Genomic DNA, 8,398 nt, shown 5'->3' on the forward strand with positions numbered 1-8,398 from the left:
AAAACTATTATTAACATATCTTTAGGTAATGTTGTTTAGTGTTAATACTCAATGGAATATACTTTTCATTAAAATATGAAAGAGGTCCAAATATGTTTTACCCTCAAGCATAATATTAGCTATGCTATTTCTTGGAATGGCTGCAATATAAAAATTAATCTAGGCTTATTTTAAATGACTTTTGTGTCACTATATAATCTCTATTCTTTTCTGTGAGACAAGATGAGTGGAGGCTGGAGGAAAATCTGGCAAGTGAAGTCAGTGAAAATGTATATGAAAGGCAAAAGTTTCAAAACGATGAGTTCTTACTAAGGATGAGCAATGCGGCTCCTTTGCTTTCCCAGACCGCATTTGATCTCACCTAGCGTTGCTCTCCAGCACATCCTTTTTGGTGACTGCTTGTCTCAGCCTCAGCACAGGAAGGAGCTACATGGGTATTTGTAGGAAGATGAAGCAGGTCCCCGGGAAGGGCAGCAGGCGCTGGGTTTGGTGGTATTTAAACCTGCAGGGCAGTGTTGGGGCCCTGCACCCCATTTGTGGCACCAGAACGACCCGGCGACATGTGTAAGACGCAGTAAAACTGGGTATTTATGCCAAACAGTAAAGAGAGTCTTGAGCCAGCCAGGTATTCCTGAGAAAATGGAAAGTTCTCCTGCCTGAAGACACAAGAAGGAGTCAAACTGGGCCAGATAAAAAAAAAAATGCAGTAAATATGAAACGATTCTAGGGAGCGTTGGCTGCATTTGTAGCCCTGGAAATAAAACAAGYGAACAAGCATAAAGCGACAGGCTGCCTTCAAGAGAATTAGTGAATCTAGTGAACAGGTTAACTTATTMCCATGTGGATAGAGGAGGCAGATTTTCTAGTATCAGCCACTTTAATGTCAATATAAGTTGGTCCATACTGGGGCTTCTGCTCACATGGCTGTACCCATGAAAAGACTTTGYAATCAACAGATATATCAATGAAAAATTGGTCTGTCTGAATTCAGCAATTTGAAAATAATACATGGGAGGAAATGGGTGAAAATCAGACTGTCAAAAGTTTAAAATTGTTGTGATTAGTAAAGATACAGAGTTAGAAAAAGGGATGCTTAAATTGTCTTTTAATGATGTGACCAGGGAGATGGCAGAATTAAAATGCAGACAAGGTTTAGATGAGATTGCAAGGAGGTTGAAATAATGCAAGATAGTTAAAGGGCAGCTCAATTGGAGAGATGAGCTGTTGCTGATAAAATCAGGGCCAATCCAGTGCTGACAAGGGGCACTCATGGCTAGGGTCTTGGTGCACCATAATCAGTCAGAAGATAAAAGCCAGGAGTGTGGAAAAACCTTGAAATCTTTATGGAAAGAGGAAATTTATAGGGAAATGTGGTTTTGAATGTTTTGAAGCTATTTATGTGTTCAGCCTAAAGCACCCAAATGGTTTCACCGTAGTTCTTTCTTTTTAGGCAGAAGGAAGGAAGCTGCCACAGGGGATGGGTGGTTTCATTCTCCTTTCTCCTCTATCTCACCTTGGCCATGGTCTCTCCATCTGAAAGGACCTCAGCTTCACAGAACTGCCCAAGGAGATGGCCATAAAATACTACAAGGAGCAAGAGTTTCCCTGTTAAAAGATAAATGAGGTCTCAGGTGGTGTTTGACCAAAGGGCTTGTCAGTTCTTCTTACATTGTCTCAGTGGTAATTTAAGTATTTTGCACCAAGCAGAATCATTCCAGCAGCAGAATAGCCCTGGGCAAGGCTATAGCCCACAAGGTAGGAGACCTCATTCACGTTCCTCCTCTAGACAAGGTCAGGAGCAGACCCGATGCAGGTCTTCCTCCTCCTCTGTGATCACCCTGCTCTGTGCCCAGGAGATGGCAGGGGCAGGCTGCTATCATCCTACCAGGTTATTCAATTCATTCTGTGTAAGATATACAAACAACCATGTCTCCTGGTGGGAGGACACATCAGAGCCTATCATCTTCTCATGACTTTACTTCTGCGTGATGGGAGACGGTGCAAATGGCATCACTCCTCTTTTGTATGCATGTGAAGTTTATGGGACTAAATAATAAATATAGCCCTTGGGCAGCTCCAGAAAGAGGACCAGAATGACCACRATATTACTTGACAATTCTGAGGAACATATAACCACAAATGACAGGAAATGACCTGGAGTTAGTAGCTGAGACTTGAGGTTCCTGATAACTCCAGGTTCTCTTTATGATTTGCACTGCCCAGAGCCAGGCGAGGTGCAGAGAGATTCCTGAATTCTGGCATTTCGGTGCTGTTGGGCATCTCTCTGATGCCTGGGGACTCACATTGGAGTCTGGAGTATCCAATCGCTCAGTGAGTGCCTCGGGCACTGCCTGACTGCTGCATAACCAGGGGCACCGAGGAATCACTTCTGTGCTATGTGGGATAAAAGGGAGGGAGAGGGAAGGGGTCCATTTCAGCAGGGGCTGGAAATCAACTGTCTGAGCCCTAACTTAGCTCCCAGCCTCTGGAAGGGGCAGTTCCCTGAACAGACTGGATTTCAGCATCGCCTTCAGGAAGGAGTCAGATGCTGATCAATACTTTGCAAACGAACCTGCAAGACAAACTAGCTGTCTGACAGAAGAAAATACCAGATCTCCTTTCGCCTTCTTTTTCCCCCRCTGCACTCAGTGAACACTTTCAACTTTTCTTTTAAAATCTCACAGCCTACAGCAAGCAGTAATAGCTTATTCATTATTTAAGTTACTGTTTCTGTAACTGGGTTAATAATAGTCCTCATAGCTAARTAGAGTGCACTCTAGACCGTATAGTTAAAGTTCCCACAGAGCTTTTGTTTTTCTCAGTTTGCAATAATGTTCCCTTTATAGCTAGTTTATGAAAATGACTGTGCCACAATAGCCTATGCATWACACCCAGTGAATTAGTGTAATAAGGCTTGTTAACACCATGGAGAACATAGGGAGTAAAAGAGTTATCTGTAAATTGATCTTCTAAAAAAAYATTGAAAGGTCTCATTATGAGATATGTGGCTTTCTCCACCAGAGTCAATTCCAAGTGTTGACCAGAYCATTGTAGGCAGTTTGTGATTAAAAAGCTGAGATATTTTTCTCTCACACTAAGTAGAAGCTAAGGCACTAATAGAAGTTGAATATGGAACCGATATTTAAAAGAGGATCTGAGGATAATTCTGTGATTCAGGTACTTCAGTGCACAGGGGTTGAAAAAAAATACTGGTGTAATAAAATGCAAGAATCCTTAAAATATGATAAGGACATATCAGCATGGCATATATAAAAGTAAATTATGCTTCTCTAAAYGCCTAGAATTCTTTGAGTTAAAAAACAGTACATTAAGGCGAGGTGAAGGATATAATTTATTTMGAGCGTTGAAGAGCTTTTGATAGAATTCTGCCCATGAGACCCCACAAAAAGTCTGCTAACAAGAAGGTGAGGTAAAATCTTGTCCTGGTTTAACAAACAGGCATTGGGAATACGTGTCTGAAGCTTGAGATGAAAAAAAAAATCAAGAGTGAAGAGCCCCAAGGATTTCTATAAACACCATCCTATATCCATCCATGGGCAGGTGCCTGTGTTGTACCCATATACAACACAGTGATTTTCTGAAGTTGCTGTGAGGAGTTTTACACAACAAAGAGGTGACAGATAGGGCTTTTCAGAAAAGGAACATACATACTGGCTCATTTTAGACATTTTTAGAGTTATTTCCTATGTCTTAAAACTGTGATCATAGTTTCTGTGGATTCGCTTACGTATTGCATTTACTAATAAATCTGAGAATTAGATGAACAATGAAATGTCAAAATATGTTGCTGAGAAAAGCTTGATCAGAAAAGGAAAGGCTAAAGAGGATTGTTTGAAACATCAGGCAACTTTAATACCTCCAGTGGCTGTCCTAACATGACGGCAGATGAACTTGAAATAAAAGGTAATGCATTTGAAAGAAATAATTTAAACTACTGTGACACAGTGATGGCTTCTGAATTAACTGTAATCTCTGAGGGAAAGAACTAAGCGTTATTGTGAACAGCTCAGTGAAGATACTAAGCGGCAGGAGCAAAAAATGTGCCTGAGTTGCTGAAGTGGGGGATGTGTTAAGAAGAGAGTAAGGATTTATCTGCCCTTGCACATAGATTTGGCTGCACATGTAGCCACATGTGCACATATAGAGATGGCTCTTCAGCTTTCTTATTGCGTGTGGCTTTGGATAATGCATGAAAAAAATGTGAGTTTGTCAAAAGAATACCTGAATTATTCACCTTTCCCAAGGAAGCAAATGGTCTGAGGGTGTTGAAGTTGCTCACTTGCATCTATCTAGGAGACCATCAGTCTCTCTGGCAAAGGGCCACAAGTCCGGAGCCTGGAAAGACCTGGGTTGGCCTAAGGGGTACCTGAGCACTCAAACTTAGCATTGGCATTGGCCCTGCTTCTCCTCTTCAGGATATTTCACAGAATCACAGAATCGCAGAATCTTAAAGGTTGGAAGGGACCTCTAGAGATCATCTAGTCCAACCTTCCTGCTCAAGCAGGGATACCTAGAGCATGTGTCACAGGGTGGCATCCAGGCAGGTTTTGAAGACCTCCAGAGAAGGAGACTCCACAGCCTCCCTGGGCAGCCTGTGCCAGGGCTCTGTCGCCCTCACAGTGAAGAAGTTCCTCCTCACCTGAAGATGGAACCTCCTGTGTTTCAACTTGCACCCATTACCCCTTGTCCTGTCACTGGCCACCACTGAGAAAAGCTTGGCCTCCTCCTCCCTACAATCTCCCTTCATGTATTTATACATGTTAATAAGATCCCCTCTCAGCCTTCTCTATTTTCTTTCAGCCTTCTCTCTTTCCTATTGCTTGAGCCAAAATTTCCCCCTGTCATTTTCCAGGCYGAATAATGGCCTATCTTCCCTCTCATATTAACTAATTAATATCATATTTGTGGTCTGGTTCATAAAMCCCTATGGGAATGCGAAACTGTCAGCCAGGGCTCGTGAAGAAACCCTGCAAGAGATGGGCAAAGGTGAAGGCAGAGCAGAGCGGTGCCAGCACGGAGCGAGGAGCYGAGGGGAGGCAGCCGGAGCAGAGGAACACGGGGCCCCTGGCCAGGTTGGGCAGCCTCTCAGCCAGCCTCTCCAGCTAGGAAGCCGTCCCCTCACACGTTGGTTTACAGTTAGCTCGCTATTAAGATCAATAGAGGAAGCTCATAACTCGGTGGTTTTGTTGCAGTTTCTCTGGCTTTGACACAGCAAGATAACCTCCACAAAACGCGAACCGAAGCATGGTTATCTTTGCAACCAGAAGGGCTAAATACTTCATTAGCTTTTTAAATGAAAGCTTAGGTTCTGGAGAAAGCCGTCAAATCTGCAGGAAGGACCTAATTCCTCCCACATTTTCATGAGCACAGAGGATCAGCCCGTCAGACGGTGTTCATCCTGTCCTAGAAAACAAGGAAAAGGGGACAATCACATTTAAAAGGTAATGCATTTAATGCAAAGAAAGTGAATCATTTTGAAGAGAGCAGTAACAAACCCATGGAATTCACTGGTAAAAGTTATTACAGGGACAAAGACTTCTGCAAAATTAGAAAAGAATTAGCCATTTATACAAATAATGTTTGCAGCTGCACTGGATAACAGTGTCTGTAAATGATGGTAAAAGGAAAATGGTTTCCCTTGAGGACAACATGGTCCTGGTCYTGCTCCTGGTCTGGCCTAACAGGCTGGGCTCTGTTCAGGCCAGAGGAGCCACAGGAGCTCATATTTGCTATAAGACTTTCGTCATTTCATTATGAAACTCATCCTCTTGACTTCTTGTGGCCTGTGCTAGAGGTGCTAATACTATGTGAGAAATAAAGTTCTCATTAACAGAGGGAAATAAAATTCTAGCTTTCATACCTGTGGAAGAAAGCCTGAAAATCTAACTCTAGAATTTTCATGAAAAGAAGAGAGAAAATGTATCAAAATCTGCATGTGTCTGGTTTTTGATAGGTCATAGTTTGTAAAAAGTTGGTGTTGCCTGTGCAGAGAGTAAGTTGCAAGGAGTGTTTTCATGGCATGAGGAGGTACAAAGAGCCAAAAAGGCCAAAGAGATACTTAGAAGGAGGGAAGAGCCAGGAAAGGCAAGTAGCTCTACAACTCCCTGTCCTCAAACTCTTTAAGGAAGGCAGAAGAAAGGCTCAGAAAAAAAAGCCCGATACTCTACTAGAAAACAAGGGAGGCTCACCAGAGAGGGTATCACTTTGTGCCAGAGAATAGCCAGGTCCCTAGAGGACATCTGAGAAGCAGTAATAGAACAGAGAAATCAATATTAGCTCAATTTTCGGGCCAAATACATGTCTCCCCCTACTTCTCATATGCTAAAACTGGACTTCAGTGGATTGCTGCCTGACACGAGCAAAGATCAGGAGAGCTCAGCCCTGCAGAAGGACAGGTGAAGGCTTTAGCACCCTGGATCAAATCATTTTATGAACTCATGTTCRCTTGAAGGTTATGGAGTTTCCTTGGGGCAGCTGAAATTACTGATGAGGAAGAAGAAAATAGCAGCCAAATTACCATGATGAGAATATCTTTTCCTGAAGTCCATGATCTCTTCTCTTCCCGAATGGTCGCAGAGAAATCAGCACTATGTGGTTCTTCATTACTTATTAATATAAACACTAAGGGACAGCTGAAGATAGTGTGTGAGTTTAGAGGGACGTTATATCCCTACATCATCGACAAGAGTGTCTGAGACCTTTGAAATCTGAAATATCATAACTGGGGAGCTGGATGTGTCCTTTCCCAGCCCAAGAGAGGGCTGAGGGGAAACTGCCTGATTTTTGCTTCAAGTTCCTCAGAAAAAAAAAGAAAAAAAAAAAAAAAGAATTCAAATAGGAGCCCATTCTGAGGTGTAACACAGATAAAACCCTGTAATTGAAGCTGAGTCAATGGGAAATGTCCTGCTGGCTTTCGTAATGAAAACCATGCACCTGTCTCTATAATGCTGTACCCCATCAGACGATACAGTGTTGGAGTCTGATAATGAGCCAACATCTCACAGCCACGATGCTGCTGGATGCACCACACAAGGTGCCAGCGTTCTGCCAGCATTATTCCCTGAATAGGCATGGCTGATGTTTGCAGGAGCTGTAAGACATCCAGGAGACTCGCCAAAGGGAAGCGAAACCAACGCTGCCAGTAGCAGCATGGGATAATGCCAAATGATTACAGAAGTTCCTGTGTGTGCCAAATAGCTTTCTAATTGCATTGCAATCAGCAAGACAAAACTGTGTCTCTCTAAAAACATATGTCTGTATTCACAGCAGGGCTAGAAGGCAGAAGGGATTCCCTTCTTGTAGAGACAAGACAAGAAGGGGTTGCTTGTTTTYAGATATACCTGACTTTCCAGAACCCTGATCCATTGGATTGACCCCCTCCACTGCAAGGAGAGGAAAAAGAGAACTGAGAGGACTGGGGTCAAGCAGATCAGAATATGGCACACAGTCAGTGTATGAGCATACGCTGACAYATACGTAACTCTGGCAGATACCTTCTGCCTTCAGACAAAACAAAAACTTTTAGGATTCTGTCCTGCTGCTTTTAGGATGAATGGCATCTTACTCTAAAAATGGCACTAGACCTATGGGCCCGTAATTTCTTTCTGTACTTGTGATTACTCTGGCATTTTCTCCCCAAATGAATGTGGAACTCATTTTTAAGAGGTGGGTTGCAGCAGCTCAGACTTGAATGAACTAGTCCAGATTTCAGGGATGCATCTGATACTCATTAAAAAGAGGATGCTGGAGGTTTTGGAACAGATAGTGGACTCCTAGGAGTATATCACGGAGGAATTTATGAGGAATGAAAAGTGAATCATGTTGCTGTACAAATAATTGTTCAAATATGCTGTAAGGAAAATTTCATTTGGCTCCTTTGCACTCTTTCAGACCCTTTCTGAGCTCCTCTATCTGGTAATGTAGCTGCCACTTAACAGAGCAAAGATGGAATTGGAGAGTACCTGGACATAAGCATCTACCTTCTCTCCAGGTCATTACCATTGAGTCATTTGCATTTTGTGTCTAATAGAAAAATCAACAAAAGGAGAAAATGTGAGTATATTGAATACACCGCTGATTTGATGTAYGGCCATATTGCTTTGGATTTGAGGAGTTTAAAGCACAGTGAGCTATGGTGCAGATTGACATATAGCAGCTATTCTACACTTGCTTCCTTTCCAACTCCTTGGATGTCACTCCAGGACACAGCAGCTTTCTCCATTTTCTCCATTTTCAGTGCCCTGTAAACACACAAGTCCAAATAGAGCTGAGGTCTATTGGAGGATACAGAGTTGGGTAGCTTCTCCTGTCTGTTTCTGGGCAGTGCTGACCAGCGGGGTTACAGCACATGGGCTCAGATTGTCACTCAACTTCCCTC

The sequence above is a fragment of the Nothoprocta perdicaria genome, unplaced genomic scaffold (genome assembly GCF_003342845.1).
Source record: "Nothoprocta perdicaria isolate Ctin4 unplaced genomic scaffold, notPer1 scaffold_57, whole genome shotgun sequence".
Taxonomy (NCBI): Eukaryota; Metazoa; Chordata; class Aves; order Tinamiformes; family Tinamidae; genus Nothoprocta; species Nothoprocta perdicaria.